The 23,668-nt window shown below is 40.4% G+C and overlaps 1 protein-coding gene and 1 long non-coding RNA gene across 4 annotated transcripts in view; one reads left to right on the top strand and one right to left on the bottom strand.

Annotated features, from left to right (window-relative positions):
- Positions 1–2,828: 2,828 nt before the first annotated feature.
- The window catches only part of LOC117213030, a 486,984-nt gene continuing 466,144 nt past the window's right edge, over positions 2,829–23,668 (top strand). For all 3 annotated transcript variants that reach the window (XM_033458240.1, XM_033458248.1, XM_033458277.1), the window contains exon 1: positions 2,829–2,883. The gene's annotated coding sequence lies outside the window, so the exon portion shown is untranslated. The remainder of the gene's footprint in view (positions 2,884–23,668) is intronic.
- Positions 15,052–22,859, bottom strand: LOC117213091. Its single transcript, XR_004488582.1, has 3 exons — positions 22,819–22,859; positions 15,820–16,406; positions 15,052–15,744 (listed from the first exon to the last, which is right to left on the bottom strand). It is a non-coding gene; the product is annotated as an uncharacterized LOC117213091 (long non-coding RNA).

The raw sequence follows: 23,668 nt of genomic DNA on the forward strand, positions 1-23,668 counted from the left end.
ATGGGCGAGCTATTAAGAGGGGCGCGAGTAATAGTATGGCAATACCACTAATGCTTCCGCTCCTCTTACTTTATACCTTCTCCACCTTCACTCCCTTTCTCCCTTTTCTCTCTCTTTCTCTCTCTCTCTCTCTCTCTTTCTCGCTTTTTTATTCACGCACACATAGAACCTGGATATACACACCGATCTACTTTCTTTCTTTCTTCAGCTTTCGCAGCGTTCTTTCAGTCTGCTCGTTTCACCATTTTTCTGCCGGCACGGTTTAGAGGGCCGCGCGAAGCAAACGATGCCGGGGGAGCATTACTCTTCGCGTGGGAGAATGCAATAATCGGCGAACGATCGCTCTCGTCGAATAAAAGTATTTTTTACGCGGCGCAGAATCGCTCGAATGGGTAATTCGATAGCAATCGATGGACGGTCGTTTTTCTTGCCCTCCTGTCCTTCTTTTTCTTCTTTTTCGGTTTTTAGTTCGATTTGTCGTTCGCTCCTATCGATAACGAATGTGTTAACGACGATCCGTTTCGGGGGATGATTCCGCGAGACAGGTTTTCGCCTAACTGTTTAATCTTCGTCCTGTTTCCGCGTATCGTGAAAGATGGCTGCAGTTTTCGTGAAACATATTTCACAGGCTGGGCGATAGTAGATTTGTGTTGATTCGAAGCTTAGATAGAAGCGGATTGAGAATTTAAATAGACAATTTGATTGCACGACGAAAGAGAGGAAACAGAAGCTTACGTATAGCGGCTATAAAACATGTTTCCACATACTCTTCATTTTCTATCGAAACGTCGTTTTTATCATGTTTCGTGCTTCATCATATTCGTAGTATTAAAATTTTGTAGCCGTATGAAAGCGTTGTTAAATGATATGAAATTTGTTATACTTGAACTTAACCGATTAATATGCAAATGCTATAATAATATACAATGGTATGCAAATATTTTTTGTAGCCATTGCATATCGACTGCGTTTAATTTAATCTGAGAATCGAGAACGCAATTTACCATTCGATAATACGTTTCAACGATAAGCAATTATTAATGGTGAAATTTCATTCTCTCCATATATGCATCTCCTTTTTCACTCTAGCAACTTTGAAAGTTGTTTTGCTTTAGTTTGTCTTGAATTATGTACATATGTATTCCAGGAAAACATATCTTGCTTTTCATTAAAATAGGTTAATGTAATTCAACTTGAGATCCAAGAACTCCACAGCCGGGAACCTTGACGAAGATAAATAGCACTTGAATGAGTCATAAGTTCTTATCCAGTTTACGAAGAAGCTCTATTTATTCTATAAAAACTCAGGCTTTAAATTTTAGCTTCCGACGGAAAATGTATAGTAGAGGCGACGCTATAAATCAATATCACCTACATAGTACGCGAATAACGCTATTTTTAACCTTTCTACTGCGATCGAATCTGTCTCTTTCCTCAAACTGATACAATCTTTTCATTTCGAATTTTACCGAAATCAAATTTCTCCACTTCGTTCGTTTACGTTCGTGTTTTAGTAGAATACACGCGTTTTAGCAGATTTCGTGCTTTTTAATTTTTTTTAATTCCATCGAATCTCTTATTTTCTCCACTCGGTACATTTTTTCCAGAACAGTTCTTCGCGGAAACAAGAATAAGTCAAAATGTCCAAGATAAATCCTTCGCTTGTCGAAGTTGCTTTCGTTCACCGATATTACGAAGCACATTTTTTCACAAATCCCCTACTCTTATCATCTTCTCTAGCATCATCAAACCCTTTATTCCTTCGATTCATTATCTTCGAGAAGAAAGCTTGACAAAAACAGGATGAGGATGGAAAAAGAAAAATCTCCGGGACAACAATTCCACCGATTGTTCTGCAGAATTGTCGTCGTCGCGTCGGTCAAACGATCAGCGAGATTTTTCGCGACTAGTTTCATCGTCGTGTTCCCTCTTTCTTTGGCAAAAGTGCGTCCGAACTTTTGCACGATGACTCGCTGTTCGTTCAGCGGATTCGTGCGACCGTCTTCGCGACATTCTGGCACGAGTATCTCCGAATGTCTTTCGACCTGTCACTTAGCGTCCCAAAGAAATAACATTTCCTCCTCCAGCATCAGCGCGACATTGTCGTCGTCGTCGTCGTCGTCGGCGTCGTCGTCATGTTGCTCGTTGTCCGCCTCATTCTCGTTGGACACTCCAGTTTTCCCCTCTTTCTGCAGGACATCGCGGTGAGCGGATCCTTGTCCTTCCGTATTTTTGTTTCTCGCCAAGCATTCTTGTCCGACGAGGATCCACCCTTGCTAAGCGTCGCGTCACTGTCAGCTTGAATAATACATGTAAGCGACATAGAACGTTCAGCTTGACGTCCTGTACCACGTTGTTTGTCCTGTACGAAACTGCTCACGCGTCTGTATAGCTCGTTCGTGAAACTATTTTTATCATGGAGATTGTTTTTACCGATTTTTTTAACAGCCACGAGGACGTAGTTTAATTATCAAATGCATGATTAATGTAAATCATTTGTAGACCTTCGCGTAACGAGCGTTACCGTGTGAACGTAACATACGCGTGAAAGCTTTCCATTCTGTCCGTGTATTTTTGAACCATTCTACGTAATCTCGTAGGTGCATAACGAATTCCAAGATGTTTGTTGATTTAAACAAACTTAGTTTACAGTTCGCGCACACATTGTATATTTCTGTTCAGTGTAAAACCTTTTCACCGAGTACTCGTGTCGTGGCAGTGATCGAAGCCTAAAGCAACCCTGGCGCGGATTTCCTGTGTCGTCCCGGTAGTCAACAACTCGGTTAATGTTTCATCTCTCTGTAACCGTGTACCTCTGTGTGTTTCAGGGATTGCCTTCGACGTGAATTGGATGTACTGACGTCATCTGGAGTTCGCTACACGGTGAGTACACCTATGCAACGATGTGACCCGAACCCAGTCAACGATAATTCGTCCGGGAGTGTGCGAGGCGCTTTGAATTTTCAACCGAACCGAGTCGATTCGAGTGTTTACCTCGTTGCGCGCGCGTTTGCACGATTTCCAAAAGCGATTACAAGGCGAGCGTCGAGTGATTTCTAGATTTTTAAGAAACGTTCATTAGTTAACGCTTTTCGCCCTTCTTACAAATTTTGAAAAATCGAGAATTACAAAATACGTTTAATCGATTTGCATAGGAAACGCTGGAACTCGACTCGGTCCACGATCAGACGCAGATTGGCTTACAAGTTAAAACGTTTCAACCTTTCGAACGATACTGTGTGTTACTGTATTAAAATTAGTTGTTGCTAACGAAGCTGGATGCAGAGAACAAAACGAAACTTTAGTAATGGCAAAAGTATTAACTTTACCTTCGTACAGAATTAATTCTCCGATCGTGTCATTCGCCTCGCTCGACTTTTCCACGCGACAACCACCATACGCGAATTCTACTTCAACCCGTTCCCCAAACCGAAACCTCAAGATACACGAAGAAAGCCCGCTCGAACGAAGAACATCCAGTGGCGGTAGGTAAAACATACCTTAACGCTGTTAGCCGAGCCATGAATAAATTTAGCGCAGCGACCGAGATTACGAGGCCGGTCAAGTAATAATGCGCGCGAGAAGAGGCGCGCCCTTAGCCCCGTAGACGTTATCGAGCAAAACCATCCCCTTTCGCCCTCAAACTAGTTTCGTACGCGCGTGTACAGTACTGTACAACCGTGCGCGTTTCTATAACGCGTGTACACACGCACAACCGTGGTTTCACATACTCCACTCTCACGAAAGCTCGTAGAATCCACGCGAACGACAAATGGGGAGCGTAGAACACACACACATAGACAAAGAGAGAGAGAGAGAGAGAGAGAGAGAAGGAAAGAGAGAGAGTGTGTGTGAGAGAGAGAGAGAGAGAGTGGTCCAGCGGGGGTGAACAGGGGTTGGGAAGCGCTCGAAAACATTTACAGCGAATCGGATTAACGCGGGTATTTAATCCCGCCCGCGGCTTTCTCGTCGGCAAAATGAAAAGCGGGACGGCTAAAAAGGCGTATTAAAAAATAAGGCCGACGGAGGGTGAAAGGGGGGTGGCTCGCGGACGAGTGGAGGCGGTGAAACATGGCGGTGCTCGCGGACACTGTGAAAAGGGGCGGAATGGGCGAAGAAGCAAGATACAGGGTGCGCGCGGGCCTTCGATGAAATCTCATCTCTTTAATGGGAGAAACTTTTCCAACGAGCGAAGTCATCTCCCTCGAGCTTTCTCATCGAGTATCGGATTTCTGGCTGATCGCGCGCCGCCGCTGCCAACGACGCAGACACCCTTGAATCCGCCGCGTCGGGAGGGATGCTTCTCTTCTCTTCTTTCTTTCTTTCTTTCTTTCTTTCTTCCTTTTCCCGACGAACGAAAGTTAACGGCTGAAACGAAGAGCTGGTGAAAGGAGAGAGACACAGATGGGCCTGGTCCGTGTCCGTGTTTTTTAATCATCCTGAAAAGGAGCTCGAACGTGTCGCGTCTTACGTTTGAATCGGCCAGATGCTCGAATGGAAAGGGTGAGCGCGAACTTGTTCACGGTTATCTGTCGCAAGGGTGTCGCAGCTATTCGTACAACGCTCTCGTGTCTTGGATGTTCTGCACGAGGCGTGTGTGCATGGTTTCTCTCGTTCTTTTGGGCTTGTAGGCGGATGATTTGCGACGATAGACATGGGAAAAGGGTAGTAGAGAGAGAGGAAGTTGTTGAAAAAGTTGGAAAATTTCAACGTGGCGGAACTGTGATCCAGACGGAAGGTGCAGCGTTCTTGCTAAATTCGTCCTTTCTTTTGTCCGAGATTCATTGTAAATGAACGTTTTGTATCGAAATTTTCTATGGCGTTTTTTTTCATTTTTGTTTTCCTATGCAGATTTTTCTATCGTCTGCAATTTGTTCACCATCTTCGTTTGATTTTAGAATTAATTCTTAAAAGTCGTAAATCAAATCGAAATAGTATCGTCGATATTATTGATAATACTAATATGTGGCGATGATGTACGATGTGTGAGGATCTTCACTGTTAATTATCAAAAAACTTTCCTTTTTCCTTTTTGTTCTTGGCGATGTACAAATTTTTGAACTGTTTGAAATATCGGTACTACAGAGAATCCAATTATTGAATAAAAGTGCCGACTCTTTGTATTGAAATTTACAAATATATAATCTGCGAGAAAGCAGCATCGAGGAAGTGTAAGGAAACTCGTACAGTTTTTCAGTAGTCCGTGAAAATGATGTCTTCCTTTTTTTCAAGATCAATACTAGAATCAGTTTCCGGGTCTTTTGAAACAGTTTACTCTGGTTTAAAAACGAACGGCGAATAAACTTGGAAAAGAAAGGCCTCGGTGAAAAGTGGTGCAAGAACGATGGAACATTTTGAAACAGAAGACGTGTTGCGTTATGGCGATTCTTTTCACGAGCAAATAGTAAATGTAGATTCCTGACGGTACACGCAACAGAAGGATTAATGAATGTTGAACAGCGAAAACTTAATAAGCGACTAAAACTTTGTGTCTTGTATGGAAATACGGGCATTTAAAGCATTGCTTTTAACGTAAAGAATTTAATTTCAAATTTATACCGTAAATTTATACCGTATGCTTGGATTTTATTCTAAGATAAAACGCGCAATGATAGAGGGCACTGTAATTTTCTGATATGCCGGAAACAGAATGTAAAATTTTACTGGGAATTATTTTATGAACCCTTGAATATTCTTTTCAGTAATAATTTTAGACTTTTCGAAGAAACTTTTATGTATTTAATTCATTAAAGATAGGGGAAGCGAATTAATACGTAGAAGGGACAGGCAAGAAAAATATTAAATGAATTCTTGGAACTCCCTTCGGTAACCACGGTATTAAAAAACAGAATTGAAATCTCAGTTATTAGCTTAGTTACTTTCAACGCATGGTATATTTTTTTAAAAGATTAAATCGCAGTGAAGAATTCTATGAAAAATGTATTCGCGTTAATTATCGTGTGCACCATCTTGAATTTCTAAATCTCTATCATTTATCCCCTTTAAGAGACTGGCCGAAGAATTTCAAACGACGAAGACGCAAAATGCTCGTAGTTAAATGCTTTCGAATTTATCGAGGTAATCGCGAAGCGACCTGAAATCTTCCGTTTGCATCTTTGCAGTTGGTTGCAGCACGTGAGCACGATAACTCGAAGAGCGAGGCAACTTGTTCAGGGAACGCGTTTGTGGCGCAGAATCTCACGTACGTTCACACGAACGCGGCACGCTCGCAGTTGCTGCGCCTGTTTCGTTGGAAATTGCCATCGGAAAGTCGTAATTAGTTTAATCAGTTTCATATTGCTCTCTTCCTATGGATATTGCGTCCCAGCATCTTACGTCACGTCACATTTTCCTCTTTGCTGGCAAACAGATCTCTTTCAATGGGAAAATATTTTGGAAATTTTCTAGAAACGTTAAAATTTGGGTAGTTTCGATATTACGACCGGGCTTAACGAATCTGATTCACAACTCTAGGTTTGTGAAAAGGAAAACTCTTTACTTTGACGGTAAATATATTTCAAATTGCGTCGAATTCCACTGTATTTATATTTTATTCTTCAATTCTGTGATCATCGCTTTAAAGTTATTGACGTTTTATCAACGTCGTCTACGTTTAGTCGAGTATTTTATTTTTTATTGTTTACTTTAATGCTTCAATTTTTACATTTTTATTCCTATTAATAATAGAAATTAATTCTGTTCAATTCACTTGGGAATGAATATATTAATAAATACATTTTATTAGTAGATAAATGAAAGTAATATAAAAATACAGGAAACTCGACAAATGTCGAATTATTTTTTAATCATACACGAAGAATAGAAAATACCAGGAGTTTTCAATCTGCGGCTGTTTAGGAATATTTCAAATAATAATGAGTAACGAAGAAAGTGTGAGTAATATATATGTTTGGACTAAACGAATGGCAGTAACAATGTCGAAAGATAATGTACTATATCTCTGGTGTGTTGTTTGATAAAAGAGCATTCAGAAGCGAGAGGAGAAAGCGGTGGAAATAAATCGACGAGGGATAATGTCCCGAAACGTTCGTGTCAATCTCAAATGCCGTCAGTCCCTTCTCAAGATTCGTCTTCGCGGATTCGAGTGCAGTAACAAATACCTTTGCTCGTTACTTGTCATTCATAAGGTTTTATGTGGAGATAGCTGAACGTGCCTCTGTTCTATTCGTTTTCGTATAAGTCGAACTGACATTCCAATTCTACCCACCTTCCGCGTTTTCTCGCATCTCCGTACGAAAGTATCGAAAGAAATATTTCTGTCCAGTCAAAGGATAAACATCATTCGTCTTCGAATTGATAAAAATTCGCAGAAACATTTACGACACGGCGCTTTAGTTAATCTACGTTTTCATATCTTTTCTCTTTGCTGTAACGAAGAAACGTCTTTATAGCTGGTATATGTTTGAAATATCAAACGTAAGTTTACCTTCTTATTAATAATTTCGAAATAATTTCTCATTTGTACTTGTGCCGGATTTTCTAATAATCTTGATAATAAATTAAAATTAATGCTACAGATATCGATAGCAATTTTCTTCCGGTTTCGGTAGATTTTTGACAAAAATGTTTCCCAAAGTTAAAACGACTATTTCACCAAATTCTGGAATTTTATGGAACATATAGTTACTCTAAACTGTAAGATGGCAATGTAAGTAATTTAGGATAAATAATTTAGGAAATGTTCTTGGAAACACAAGATTAGGTAAATTTTATCGAACAGTTGGCCTTTAAAAAGAATCAGATTATCGATTAGAATAAATGTTATTTTGTTTTGGATTATTAATTATTTCCTTCTATAAATTGAAGGGTGTAACGATATGTTTTATCATCATTATTATTTATCATTATTGCTCTATTCTTGCCACTTTTTTCTACTATTTATTCTCTCAGCGTAGGTATTGGAAATACTGTTTCCTACCTCATTTGCCAAGAATAAAAATGGGCAAAAAACGGGAAAGTGATATTTCAATAGAATTGGCTTCGATCAGCTTCGAACTCCTCCAGCCCTCCAGCACGTTTTATGGAATCCGCTATTCAGCTAACACTAACAATATTCTTTCATAAGACATACTAATAGAAACAGTCTACTGAAAAATTAAGTCAGCGAAGTATCAAGAGATACGTCAACGTTTAAAAGCAATCTAATTCACCGTTTATCGATACTATATCGTAAATTGATTTTATAAAGATGACAAAAATTACATTTATAGAGATCATAACTATGTATTACACCCTCCCATCCAAAAAAAAGCAAAAGAAAAAGAAAGAACACTAAGACGTACTAAGTTAAATTTCTGTCTTTAAATTGCACTTCGATATAACTTAAGTATCTTCTTCGAACATCTTACCAGAAACCTTAATAAAACAAAATATTTCGGCCATAAAAACAAGGAATAAATAAATTCTCCTCGCGCAGCCCAACTTTCTAAAAGCAGATAAAAATCGTATAGTGAAGGAACAAACGACTACCGAAATACCAAAATACTAAAGGAAATCTACTCAATAATTCAACGTAAAAATTCAGAATACCATTGAGCGCAACACGTGCCACCCGTATCCACGTCAGCCCGAGACAACCATTTCTGGATCACTTACCATTCCTGAGACGTGTATCGTACACGTTGAACGGACCACCCATTTCCGTTCCTCGTCAGTTCACCATCACCGTGATAGCGACTGGTTCGTAGCTGAAAATCGGCTCTCGAATCTCCTACTTGCTTCACGAATCATACCTCGTCGGCTACTTCGCGGAAGGCATTCGCAATTCCTTCGGCCTTTCCCCTCCAGTTTCTTCGCTTCTGTAATCGGTCGTTCGTATCTCGCGGCACTGACGTAGAGAGAACGTAGTGCGGGTTCTACGTGTTATCGTGGAGAGCGAACCGCGTGATCGCGGCCAGGCCGATTTCGTGGCGTGAACGATGTACGATCGAGTCGGCTGGGTGAAAAATGAACAGGTTTCTCGAGGCGGGTAGAGGCTTAGCCACGCGAGCCGAGCGTACGTTACGTGACCTCAGCGAGACTTCATAAATCCGGCATCAATATCGAGCAGGCAGCCCGTGGCCGGCATCGCCCTTTTCTCTCACGTTTTCCTCGCACGCCACGCTCCGCGCGTCAAATTTATTGCGATTGTCGTCCGCTCCCGTTCTACGATTAATAGAATCTATCGAACGTACAGCGCTCGGCACCCTTTCTACGATACTTTCACGCGAAATCTTCCCGCCGCTGTTTACACCCTGCAGCTTAATTGTATTCTTCTGTCGTTGAAAGTGGTCTCTCGAGTACGAAAGAAATATGGTGGAATCGTTGTTAATATTTGCGTAGTTTCTCGCTTGTGCTTTTTCGTAATCGTAATGTTTGACCGTTTTTAACATTAATTAATTAGGGAAATTCTACGAAAACGCGAGAAAATATATCGTATTTGATTCAAGACGTTCGCATTGGATGACTATTGTTGTTATTTGACAATCCGAAGGAAAAGAGGTCAGCGTCATCGATCAAATACTTAGGTATTGCATGTTTTAAGAAACATTGCCGCACATCGGTTGATAATCGCGGATTATGATTAATGTCTGTATACGTTCTCACAAACCGCTCCACCAATTGTCACTTTTTATAACAGACATATAAAAGATCAGTCTTAGACGTAGATAAGTTACCTAGTTCTTATGAAACACGCTACTCTACGGAGCAGATAATCTGTTCGTTTCTTGTCAAAGGACACTCGCGTTCCTTCTCCATGGACACCTTAATCGCACGATGCAAAAAGTTAAAACGGTAAACGTGAAAAGCAAATAGAGAGGAAGGGAGAAAGAGAAATAGAGAAGAAGAGAAGGTGAGCAAATAAGAGGTTTGCCGCGTTGTTTCACGAATGCATATTTCATCGAATCGACGCAACCCTTGACTTTTGTCGGCAGCTGCCGTCATCTCGAGAGATCCTGCAGAAGATTTCTTTTGGAATCGAACGAGCCACCGCCGGTCTACATCTTGATTAAAGCGATTGTTTCGACGAAGAGCACTTTCGTAGGCGCTGCTCCTTCTTCTCTTTTCATTTTCCTCTCCTTTTTTCTCGTTCGAGCACGATTTCTAGGTCCTCTTCTCCCTCCAGAAACGTCCAAGCGTGATATCTACTTAATTACCGAGGCTTTTGTAAGCGAAACGAAGCAAGTGCTCGACAAAGAGCGTCGGAAAAAAAGGACGATTGTATATATGTATAAAAAAAGAGGCAAAGAAAGAGAGAGAGAGAGAAGAAAGGGAACGAGAGACACTGCGTTGATACCAATGCTGGAAAAGGCTCGAGGAAATGTCCGTTGGTAAGAGGCATTTACATGTAAATGGCCCCATGGTTACGAAAGTCTCGTCGAGTGGGACGAGGAGAGCGAAGTTAACGAGGCTCGATCGTCAGGAGGAAAAAGAAAACGGCTGCCAGACGGAAAAAACGGCTGCACCATAGAGAAAGAGAAGGGGGATATCGTTCCGTTCCGTTTCGTTTCGGTTCGGACTTTCGTCTGTCGTTAACATCCCCATCCTCCTGAGTTTCTACCACTTCCACCGTTCTTGCTCGCTTCGCGCCTCCAACTATCTCGATTTCTTATCCTACCTCGGCTAATACCCAGATATACTGGATAAATCGAAGCTTCGTGGATGAGCTACTATTGTCCTCTCTATGAATGTGCTTTTGTGATAAATATGTGGATACAATGGTTGATTTTTATCGCGATGAGATTAATTTAGGAATTGTTGCGATTAACAGCCTACGAATTTTGATGCGTTCGTAGGAAATTTTTAAGAATTTGCATGGAACGCACGTAATACGAAAAAGTAGGTAAAATATTCAGCGTACTATAGAATTTTCTTCGCTACTTATCGTTAGTAGGTAAAACGATTTTCTACGGAGGTTCTACTTTTTTAATTATATTCTCAAACATAGGAATTTGCATACAAATCCGCAGTATAGTAATCACTGTTTGGAATTCAGGATAATTCGAAAACTTAAGCTGCATGACATTCTCGGTATATTTAGAAATCTAGTATTTTGTACGCTTTCGCGAATGAAAGATATTTAATAATTAATATAAATATATGAATTAATATAGATTTTCGTAGAGACCTTTAGCTAATCGAATACAACCGCTTCGAGTAACTTTCGGTCAGATTCTCACGCTTAACTACACGACGCTTCGAACTGCTGTGACAAATTACAAATTCCTGAGATTATAATTACAGTATTATAATTATATAATTGTATAAAAAATATAATTATAATATCGAATATAATTGAAACCGATAGAAATAGAGTGCGAAGTCTAGGACCGCTTTTAGAGCGAGTCGCAGGTTGAAAATCGAAAATGGAGGGTTGGCCAGTTGTCACGAGGGTTCGCGTGTATGCGCATTAGGTACACGCAAGTGCCAAGCCAGACTGGTCCGGCAAATAGTTGGAAGCCTTACGGTCGTATATCATCGGGACAGGATTTATGCAACGTGGAGATTCGCGTGTAGGTACGAGTGTGTTGGCTTAAGCGAAGGTAACGGGCCGCGCGTACAACTATAAGTCACGAACAGTTTTCAGTGCACACGCGCGAACAACATTCTCTTCGACGTGTCCACGCGGAAGTATACGTGTTCCTTGACGCACAATTTAGTCGAGATTAGTTCGTCATTGTATACCTTGTACGTAACGTTATTACTAAATCGCAGATTTTCAAGCAAATTCGTACTTTAACGAACCTAGTCAAACGAATGAAATTTAAATAGGAATTTGTATAATCCACTGAGTGTTATAACAAGTATCATACTTTGGATATTTCGTGCACTTTTTGTAATTTTAAATTTACTATAAGTATAAAGATCTGCGTTCGTCATTTGACACCAAAGGGTTAAATTACTGTGACGAGTCAGACTCGTGATATGAGACCAAGGGATTAAATTACCATGACGAGTCAGACTCGTCATTCGATGCTAAGGGGTTAAATTCTTTCAAAAGGAAAATGGAGGTATCGTATCGTTTCGTGTAATTTTGCGTCCCAGCGCAACGGATACATTATCATTTACGAGCGCTCGGTTGTTGCAGGCGTTTGTCGCGATTGCAATTACCATTGAACTTGTTACTGGCTACAGAGGAATCGATCAGTGTTGAAAATTGCATTAATTCGATGATGCTGAAGTTAAATTTGTGGCAGCCCGATCGATTCGTTTTTCTAGCAACTTTTACGTTTCGTGCATAGGGGAAGGTAAATGGTTTAAACGAAGAATTATAGCGATATAAAAATAATTGATACTTTTATAGAATTGGTGGCAAGTTGATCGTCTATTGCATTTTTCCCTATAACGAAGAATAGACATCGCTTCTCATCCAGTAGATGTTCGCTTCTGCCATTTCTCTTAGACCAATAATCTACAAAATGATCTACTTTTTCCAATATTCTTGATCCAATATTATCAGTGTACGTGCAATAACTAAACCGTGAATATTTGTACATTCGTGACAAATATAAATTTGTAAATATCTACAAATATGAAAAAGTATATTAAATATCAAATATAAAATACATGTTAGATAATAATTAGAAAGTAAGATATACTTTTATTCGTCTTTTTTATCAGTGTCTACAAAAACACGAATTGACATAAACATTTCACAGTACGCTAATAAACATGTAATCGTTCCTTTCTTATTTTTTAAATTGCCATATTAAATATTTGTAAATGTGAAAAATTCAATTTATTTGCTTAGAAAAATCCACTCTCCTCGAGGAAAAATTTCAACCTGTAAGATCAGCCGAATGCTGCATCAGTTCGTAAGCTGTCGGTTATAAACCCGAGATACGATGAACACGCTTCAGAAGCACCTGACTGACGTCAATCTGTAATTGCATTTCTCGTGACGTGTGGATACATTTTGGTCGAATTGCGTCGGATTATCTGTTCTCAATGTGCGATAGCTTCCGTGTTCTAACTGGCGCTACGTGGACAAGGGATTCTAGATCGTGGTATTAGACAAGCTTTTCGTAGAGCTTTGTCTTTAATTAGATATCGTCTTTCAATTTCAATAATGACTGCTCTATCCTGTGAACATTTTAACAAACGTATAATGTTTTGTGAGACAAGTACAGCTATCAGAAATCTATCGGACTGGTCGATACAAATAACACGTAATTATAAAGATATGTCATCTTATTCTCGTTACAGATTTATAAACGTAGAAAAGAAATTAGAATCGGTCTGCTATTATACGATACCGAAAAAAAAGAAAAAAAAACAGTATCGACAGAAATACTATCTATACGAAAACTAAGCCATCGATCAATGATTCAACTTGAATCCGCTCTACCACTTGAAACATACCAGCTCACAGTTTCATCAATCATAATACATCTCGAACGATCGTCACAATTCCAACATATCAAAATCGCCGAATATCCAACGTTTCCATAAAACAAAAGGAAAAAAAAACGAAAAGAATCCCTGGCCAATTTCCCGAAATAGCCGAATTTTTCGCTTAACTAATCGTAGAGTCATGCTCGATGCGTTAATTTACAGTTCGTTTCAAAGGATCGTCACAAATTTATATTTCCAGAAAACGAAAGGCAAAGGGGAAAGAATTTTTGAACAATTCGTCAAACTATGCGCGTTTTTCGCTTAACTAGCGACGAGCGTGCAACGCGATAAAATAGAACGGCGGAGATGGGTAACACGGCCGCGGGAGAGCGATAGACCGATAGAGCCGTAGACATTGAATCGGCCCCGTGTAGCCAATCATTGGAGGATCCTCCCATTCCCTGTTTAATCGTCTCAGCAACCTGGGTTCCGGCGGCCCGATAATGAATACGCCCCGTAGCGCAGTTAGCTGCATCTGCAACCGACCACCGAGACACTCTTGGCCAGCGCGAAAATTCTCGAAACTTTGATACTCCGTGGCCGTGGTTAAATTTCAACTTTACTTTTGCTGTTGGAGAATAAACGAGATCGAAGAAAAATCATTGAAGGAAGAAGAGAATCGTAGAAAAATTTAACGACAATACCAAGTTGTTAGCATGGTGGTGCGATTGATGGAATATTGGCATTGGTTTCGGTTCTATTGTTCGTGGCTGCACGCTTCGAATGTTTGAAGTTATGCGTCGAAGATTGTTTCAAGCTGTTTAGTATTAATTTTCCTTTGTTTCGGAGTTCTTACGGAAGGATTTAACATTAATTTAACTCGATTAATTTTGGAAGGAAAATCATGGTATATGTAACTTTTGTTTTTATGTGAAAAGATAGATCTTTATCGTCTTTTTAATGGGCGCTATTTATTATTCGTGTTTGTGATCTAAACTACATTTTTAGGTAATAAATAAAATATGAAAATCTTACGAACATCGTATCTTCGGTGAATATTTATTTATTGCACACAAAGATATCTTTATGATATAGGACAGGCAGCAATACGGTGTTACTATATAATTTTAGTTTTGCCCACGAGAAATTCGTTTTCGTGCGATTCGCGAGAATCGATCTTAGAAAATGTTTCTGTCAGGCACAAGCCGCCGTATAAACCTCCAGCCGTTGATCGGTAAATTCATCTCCAGTTCCTTTCATTGAAACACAGAAAGTGTTCCACACGAGGGAAATGGATTTCTTGTTCGGTCGTGTGTCGCCATGGGAACTGGAACGTGTTTTACAGACTTTTATTTTGATCTCGATGGAGACCGTATGTAAGCTATGTAATTTTCGTAGCAGACGATGAACATAATTTCTGAAACCTCCGAAATACAGACTTTTGCAAACTTTCTTATTTCCTAAAAAGACAGGTAATCCCAATAAAAAATTGTTCATTAGAAATTTCTCTTGTACCATTTGCGTTATACCTTTTGCGTATTAAATTTGCATATTATGTGTATATTTTTTACATTTGCATATCACATCTGCAAGCTGGTATTCCGTCGTTCTAAGAGCAAAAATGAAAGAAAAATTACACTCTTGATTTGTTTATATGTTTCTTTATATATAATTCTACTATCTACGTTTTTAAAAATTATAAAACTGGACAATTATATCGCTGCTTTTATACTTATAGAAAGTGTATCGGTTAAACTGTACGTGCTCAGCTACTCTATTAGCCGAATATACCGATCGCGTGAATATCTTCCTGTATTTTACTTCTGGCCATGTATCTCAACGCTTATCAAAGCTTTCGAGAGTTCTAAATTTCGGATCATGTTCAAAGCGATTCGAATTTGCCGCCACATAAAATACAGTACAGGTTCGAAACGATTCGAAGTGTTTCAGATCTCATCGTCAGACACATCTTCGTGCAAGGTAGAGAGAAGAACTCTAACGATATCTTTCGATTATACTCCGATCATAATTCTCGACGACGATAACCTTCACCTTTTTCAGACATTTCTAGACATTGGTCGTATATCGATTGCAGCAACGAGGTAGAACGCATCTGTACACAGGGTCGTTCGAGTTTGGCATGATTTAACTGCGGAACAAAGTGACGATTTCGCAGGTGGTTTGAGTCGTTTGTAAGCGTCGCGCGTGTCTAATGGTCCCTGTACGTGTAATTACGTTGACAGCCCACGGCAGCGACGAATTGTACGACCGATGTGTGGCGTACGGTGTGCGTCGTCCTAGGGATAGGAACGTTCGCTTCGATCGGTGTCCTGTTTGCCTACTCGATGACGCATTGCCACGAGATCCTCTGACCTTTCCGATTCCAGCTCACGCGTTCCGCTCGACGATCTTCCAAGAGAAATTGCAATGTCAAACTACGTGTACCAAACAGGTTTAGTTTAGGATAGGAGTTTAAAGACTTACCTATATACATAGATCCCTTAAGGTGAAGATATCCAGGGTCTTGCAGTCTTGCTTAGTATTAAATACTTGCTGTTAACACACACTTGGAAACCTGATTTCGATATAACGCGGAACGAGTTAACCATGTTACAAAAGGCCTGTCTGTAGCAGAATTAGTTGGTATCAGTCGAGTGTTACCTATTAGTTAATATCGGAGAAAAATCGAAGCGATAGGTGTAAAAAGTTTATTTATCGCAATTTGTAATATAATTTTTTTCACAAGAATCGATAGCGTCTGTTTTATATATAAACGTACACGTGTATCCAGAAAACACACGTGTGTGGCATAGTTAGAATAATCTCGTAGAACTTTTTTCCTATAAATTGGAGGGAACGTAAGGATCACACAGGGGGGTAAACACTCGTGTCTAGTTGCCGGTTCGGTGGTATGTTCCGTATGTATGTAACTATACATTGACCAGCTCTAGAATTCCACAGGGACGGAGGTCGCATCTGCGAATACGCACGTACAAGCACTTATGCGTGTTTGTACGTAAATGAAGCTATAAGCGACGATAACGTTAAATTCACCGACGCTTCTGCAACATCTGAAACACGGGAAATATCGGCTTGATTAATGGCGCATTCGTAAATGCTTCGAACGTGTTCCGCCCGAGTTTCGATTCTAAAAGTCACGCACCGTTATGCGTGTATTTTGATGCTTGCGCAGGAAATGTCAAACACGCTGGAAATATTAAAATAGCCTGGAAACGCGGTAAAATATGTTTGCGGTAAAGTATGTGATTAAAGTTACAAATGTAGCCTCGTTTTTGGGTTATTAACGCTTATATAAATTTATTACCGAAGCATGCAAATTTTATATCCTTTTACCATTTTCCTTTTTTTTTTCTTTCTTTTTTTGACGACATTTAAAATTCGTCTCAAAATTTGACGTCGCCACTGTTGTATTGTCACCAGAAAAATATGTCCACCGCTGAGGGTTAACAGCTAAAAGCATTCTCTACCTAAGCCCTATTTTTTTCGCAGAAAGTATGAATTTGCAGAAATACGCACAGTCTACTGGCAATAAAAATCTACTGGCAAATATTCGAATCGAAAGCAACCCCTTAACAATCTGTGGACGCGTGGCCGTCGAGTCGAACGAGGCTTCGATTACGCGAGACAGCCAGGGTGCCGTTCAATTTCGGTGACGTTACGTCAGTCGACATTCCGCACGGTTTGCTGACTCGCGAACGGCCGCGCGCTCACCCGCGCGTGCATTTCCGTGTAAACGGTACACGCTTGAAAGTATCGTCTCTCTCTCCGTGAGTTTCGAGTTGTTTCCACGCGCGCACGGTGAAATCAAGCCTCAGCCAGCCCCCTGGCTGGATTTACGCTCGGCCCGCTCGTCTCCGCCGCATACTTCTCGACGTTATGGCAAAATTGCCTGGCACGTGTGAACGAACAGGCGTACGCGCCGAATGCGTGTGAATCGTGGCAAGAATCCCTGTGAATAAATGTGAGCGTCAATGTTCGCGTGGCCAGCCCCTTTGGCTGCTTGTCTCTCTGTAAAAAATACGAAACACGCTGCAGGGAAATAGCAATTTGTCGAAGAAAGAGATGCAGAAGGGCGATCTGGTTGGCGATGGTAATGTGTTTTTCCAGAAAGAAAGCCTCGCTGTTCGGGGTCATAAGAATTTTGATGGATTTTTATTGTTGCGGTTTATTCAGAATTATAGTCGTCGGGTTTTCGGAATTATAGTCAGAACTATACAAGTTTTTTTTTTCGATTTGATATTGATTTTTGGAAGGGGCTAAGCGTACGCTATTTTCACGTAGATCGAGAAACGATAGATGTATCGGTGGGATTTTATTGCCGGACTTTGTTTAGAGATTTACTTGGTATTCAGATTATTTATCTTGGATTATTTTTGGAAGGATTTCAATGTCTGCTATTTTAATAGAAGAATTGTTTATATTTGATTTGTAGAATCTTCGAATTAGTGAATTATCCGTAACTTATTACTGTTTACTTTTACTTACTTTTTTCAACATAATTCACAATTTCACGATTTTTGTTTAGCATAAAGTGGCAATAGGAATCATTCACATGTCAGTCACTTTCAGCTAATATACTTTGTAAAAACGTGATCATCCTCGATCATTTCGTACCCGATGTACGCGACACTGTGCTTTTTGTAAGTTACTGATTAATTAAACTTGTTAAGTTTAAATATATTTATTTTCTATGAGTCTATTGATTTGATGAGTCTATTATTTCTATGAGTCCTAAATATATTTATCTTCTATTGAGTCTACGTTACAGTCAACCGGAAAAATGTATTGCTACTATCAGTAACTAACAAAAGACAATTTTTTATCACAGAGCAAAGAAAGATTTCGGTCATAGAAGACTCGGATTGTCTTCAATTACAATTTCCATCGATAAGATACTGAAAATCTCGCACAAAGACTTTAAATGAACGTGGGTAGACGAACATTAGACGAAATTTCAGTACGCAGATTCGGTTGTACACTTGGTGGATGGCGGAAAATCGGAGTAGACGTTTTGCTACGTGAGCACGAAACTCGCATGCATGATCCCTGGGGCATGTCAGCCCGATCGGACAAGAATGTCAGGTGGTCACGTCACGGACCACCGGCTGTCCATCAATCCTGTCCATGGGGTACATGGGGGTCCCCGTCTCATTTCGATTACGTCGGCATACTGGTTGGATTTCACGTGTAAACTACGACTTACTCCCTTCGGTATTATCTCCCTCTCTCACTAACTTCTCGTCTTATGACCCCGTCATGGGTGATAATAGAGTTCTGAAACGCTGAAGGCATTTCTGGCCACGTACATTCTATAAATGTTCGTTCTGCTGTCCGTTGAATGTAAAAAATGGGCTATTTTTGTCCCTCGATCCTCGATAGCGCGAACGATTCTTTTAATTTATCCTCAAATTCCATTGATTTTTCTTTTGTCTTTTTGTTTTTGTAATTATCGAGTTTTAAAATTGATCGACAGAGCCGGTTGTAAACAGCGCGAGGGTTTTGAGTTTAAAATTTTGAAGTAAAAATTTCGCCTATTTTGTTATGGAAAATACGATATGTGGTGGAATATTGGGTAAAGTAGAATGTTAATTATAAGTATGTACATCGCGAGATATTTGTTGTCTACGCGTGCTAAAGAAGTTTGAATTTGGTAGAGTCTGAATCTACTAAGTAGTACAAACGAAGTATGAACATAGATTCATTCTAACTCTCTCTCTCTTTCTCTTTTTACAATACTATACTCTATATACTAATAGATATATTAAAATGAAATATAATCAGGAAATTGTAAAAAACCCAATCATGAACTTACGTATATTAATCGCGATTCAATAAATTCGTATAGTATATTATACTGAAATTCAGATCACTGTTACTTCGATCGCACCTTGAAATTTTATCAAAAATGTTTTCCTTATATTTTCCCCTACTTTCCACTAAAATGTTTCTCGATGTTGTTGCCTGTAGTTCGTTGATGTTTCCAAATTTCTTTTATTAATACCATCGATCGATACTGTTACAGTGATTTTACGTGGATTTTTGGCTTCGAGTGGTAGGAATAATAATATTCGATAAAATATTGGAAAAATCGTGACTAAAATTTAGTTGCTTACTGCATAGAATAAAAAATCGAAAGTTCAACAGACTCGAGACGAAGAAAGAAAAAAAAGGTGAGATGATGTAGGTTCGAACGAGGGGGAACAAGTTTCAATATCGATACGTCGGATTGGCTGATGCCCGGCGGCGCGCGCGTCGTGTCGACGATGAAGATCAGAGAGTAGCGAGACGCGTGTTTTCAAAGCGTGCAAAGGATCGGGTGAAATTGGGCGAGATATTATTGAACACGCTCGCTAGCCAGGTGGAAAGGCGGAAAGACTGCGTTCCGGTGATGTACGATCACGACTGCGTGCATCGAAGTAACGTAACTGGCGTGCATAAAGAATTTAGTTGCAGCATCTTTACTGGATGAAAGAGCTGATGTCTGTGAACAGCTCGTTCACGGTGCGCGAAGGAACTCTTTACCAAGGAGCACAATTTTTCGATATATTTCGTTGACGATATCTCGTATTTTGAGGATACATGAAAATATCGATGAATGTATCGTATTAGAATAACGAACAACGTCGATCGAATGAATATTTATATGAAATTGTCTGGAAAATTCACAGCGAAAGTTAAGGAAGGTTTAACGAGAATTGGATCTTTTTTCGTCTAATAATCTCACGAGTATTTTCTCGAAAAATCACTTTTTTCTTTTTTCGTTGATGATGAATCAAGTATAATAGCTTTTACAGGATTGTAAAAATATTTAATTTTTCGCTCGCGCCCTTTCAAGAAGTTTTGTTAAGACCATGATAAACTATAACGAGACTATTTTTATCCATAGAACAGTGTAACAAAATTGATGCAAAAGTAACGAACTGAGAAGAAAATCTTCTCAGTTCCTAAATGATAATGCAAAAACGAGCAAAAACCATCACTCGGTCAAAAATTACCCTCGAATCGGGCCAAATAATTCCACCTTGCCTCAATTATCACTTACACAATCTCCGAGTTCCATCGCGGCCAATTAGCATTCCGGGTGTGGAGGAAAAAAGCGTCGCTTCCGGAAAGAGAGCCGAGAGAGAAGCAAGCGCAAGGGTTAAATCAATTCGCACGATTCCCCGGCAACAATAAAATTCGTCGCGTTGTCGAATTTTAAAATTCAATTGCTGGTCGGAGCGCGGCGTGTAAAAAGCGTCGAGCGAAGACGAAGGAAAGAAGAAGGAAAAGAAAGGAAGAAAAATTGTAAAAGATGAGAATAACGAAAGAGGAAGAGGATCAAGAGGACGAGCGGTGACAGAGCGCGGGAAAGCACCGAGATTTCGCCGGAAATATTTCCCGCCATTGGCATGCGGCCCGCGATTATTCGTATATTTCGAAAGACCGGTACAAATTGTTCCCGCTTCCGGCCCTAGCCGCGTATCCCTGTCTCCGCGACCGTTTAAAATTCCACGCGCGACCCTGCCCACCGCGATCCAGGATTTTGATTCTCGCCGTTCGACGCCGCTTAGCGCAAACCAATACGATCTTGCGCGCGTTCACGCTCATATTCTTCTTTTTGTTGGAGAATGTGTGCGCCAACGACGTCTCTACAGAGCCGCGTGTACGATCATCGTTCGCCCGCTTGCTTCCCTTTTCCTTCTTCGGTGTGTACTTACGTGATCGAATACGTAAGCAGCCGGCTTTCTCGTTCTTTTACCGCGAATTCCACGATTCGCTTCCACGCCACTCTACCCACCCTTTCGAACTCGCCTACCTGCTTCGATCCGCTCGATGGAAATCCAGATAGAATTCGAGTTATTTGCTGGGATATTTTAGTTGCGTCGGGGGGCGAGGGGTAACGTCTCGATCCGCCGCCTCCCTCTACAGCTCCACTCGGCTTCCTCGGCACGACGTCGTCGTTTCCTTCTCGATTGGATTTCTGAGAAGCTTCTTCTTGGAGTACGCGTGACGCTAATAACGATGTCTGGCGAGATCGCCGAGGAGAGGATGATACGTTAATAGACGCGTTTTTGCGTTTGTTTGGTCGACGGACGATGGGGTTGCGTGACGAAGCTTTCGCAGATGAGAATAAAGAAGGAACGATACAGGGAAGATGCTTTAAATTGAACTTTAACTTCGTGATGGTCGACGATATTTCTTAGCGTGCAACTGGGCATTCTTTCAAGTTCTAGAATTGTTTACAGTTTCGGAATTTTGTATTTGTTCTATTGTTTTATGTATTTCATTCTTTTGAAGTCTGTAGCGGAGATAGGTGGAATAAGATGACGTAAAATTAGAAGAGTGTCGTATCTCTGACGTCAAGTACAAAGGACGCTATTGTCTACTGTATTCGTGGGTAATAAATTTTAATAATTGTATAATCTCATAGTTCTTTGAACACGGAACCAACTACTGGCTAATTGCAAGAATCGACATAAGTATAATTCGACCATCTTTCGCGAAACGTAGCTCGCGTACGTTGCAAGAGCGCCGAGGGAAAATAATTGAAGGTAATTCATAAAATTGTCCCTCCGTTCAAAGGATAAATACACACGGTCCACGGGCGACTCGCCGAGTCGTTTAATTAAGTCTTCGCGGTGGAACAAGCTTAACGAATGTAAAAGACAGGGTAAATTCGTTCTGCCGTGAACCGCCACGCGGCAGTACGTCTTCCTCGCGAGAGATGTAATTTAATCGCACGATTAAAGCTCCGTGGGAGAAAGAGAGGTCTATAAAAGTGGTGGAGGCGTGGCAAGGGGTTGTGAACGTGAGGGGGTGGAAACGAGAGACGCGTCCCGACAGATAGAAATGGGACAACACCGGACGATTCTTTTGCCACGCGTATTTAAGACGTTTAAGCGTAAAAGCGCGCAGCGCAGCCATTTTTCCTCGGCGAGATAGCGAATACTAGCGTCGTCGTTCTTCGCCGTGAACGCATTCGAAACTAAGTCGGCAATCGTAGTTCGTTTCTTTTTTTGAATTTATTTTAATGGTTTTAATGATTTCTTTGGCGATTTCTTCTTTGTGAATTTTTGCACCTTTTCTACGTGCTTTGCTTGTGTTATTTACGAAGCTTCTCTCAGTGACTCTCATTTATTTACTTCCTTCCGATTTTTCTCAAACTCATATAAATATCTTCAATATTTGGCTTGTACGTGTATACGTATCTTGTTAGTTAAAATTCCCTTTATCTTGCCACTGTAACTGGAGATTCAAGTTATTCATGAATTTATTATCATAATTATCGAATATTAAATAACATCTCCATATTGTTCTACCGTCGCTATTCTCTTATCGTTCGCTAAAAAATTTGCATCGTTGAAGCTTTCAAAAAGTTGTCCATCCTCATTTCCCTTTATTATTGTAATTTTTAGTAGCGTAACAAGTATGCCGAAAAATGTGCAAATCTCGAACAAATTTCACCGCAAGTATCCCTACCCTTACAAATTCTTCTCTGTCGTCGAACCACCAACGCCAACTTTCATTTTTCACAAATTATTCGGAGAATTCCATCTGAAGAATTAAATCTTTTACTTTTCACCACAAAGCCTCTGCATATTATATACGGTAAACCTGCACAAACTTTCGCAATTCACAATCTTCGCAAACACCAGCGAACACTCGATACATCGTATGATCGATACGCGAAGCACGTTAATTCCGTATACTTTTTATCGGTTTTAACGAGATCTCGGTTATGATAATGATAATGAGACGATAATCGATAGCCACTCGAGCTCGAGCCGCATTATCGTTCCGTTATCGGTTCAGGTATTTCGCGGTCGGATAATTGAGTTTTTCGCGACGAGTTACGACGACGTTAAAGGCGTGAAAGCCCGCCAAGCTGAGACGTAACACGGGAACGTCGATGGCCTGTTGCGTGTCTATCACTATGAAAGCGGTCATTCGCCACGTACGAGACGCTAGTTTGCGCCACGGTAAAACTGTACCCTGCTAGAGCGGACGTGTTGCCGTGCTCGCGAAATTATGGCGCAGCCCGTTTCATGTTGCAAAAGTGTTCTTGTATAGCGGCCACGACGGCAACTCGTTTCGAAACTGCGCTTTAGCGCCGACGAATATATCTGATACGGGTTTTCGTGGTCGTTGCGCCATGATCGTTGATACTGACGAGCGAAATCGAGGTTAATGGTTTGCTTAAGTGTAATATTTTGGAATTTGATAGCGATGCTCGTGCTATACTATGGTTTAGGAAACGTTGACGCGGTAATACTTGGTTAATTGTAAGCAAAACGGATGCTTTGTTTATTCGAAGTATTATAAATGTTAA

This window comes from Bombus bifarius, unplaced genomic scaffold, assembly GCF_011952205.1.
Source record: "Bombus bifarius isolate JDL3187 unplaced genomic scaffold, Bbif_JDL3187 scf7180000007970, whole genome shotgun sequence".
Classification (NCBI taxonomy): domain Eukaryota; kingdom Metazoa; phylum Arthropoda; class Insecta; order Hymenoptera; family Apidae; genus Bombus; species Bombus bifarius.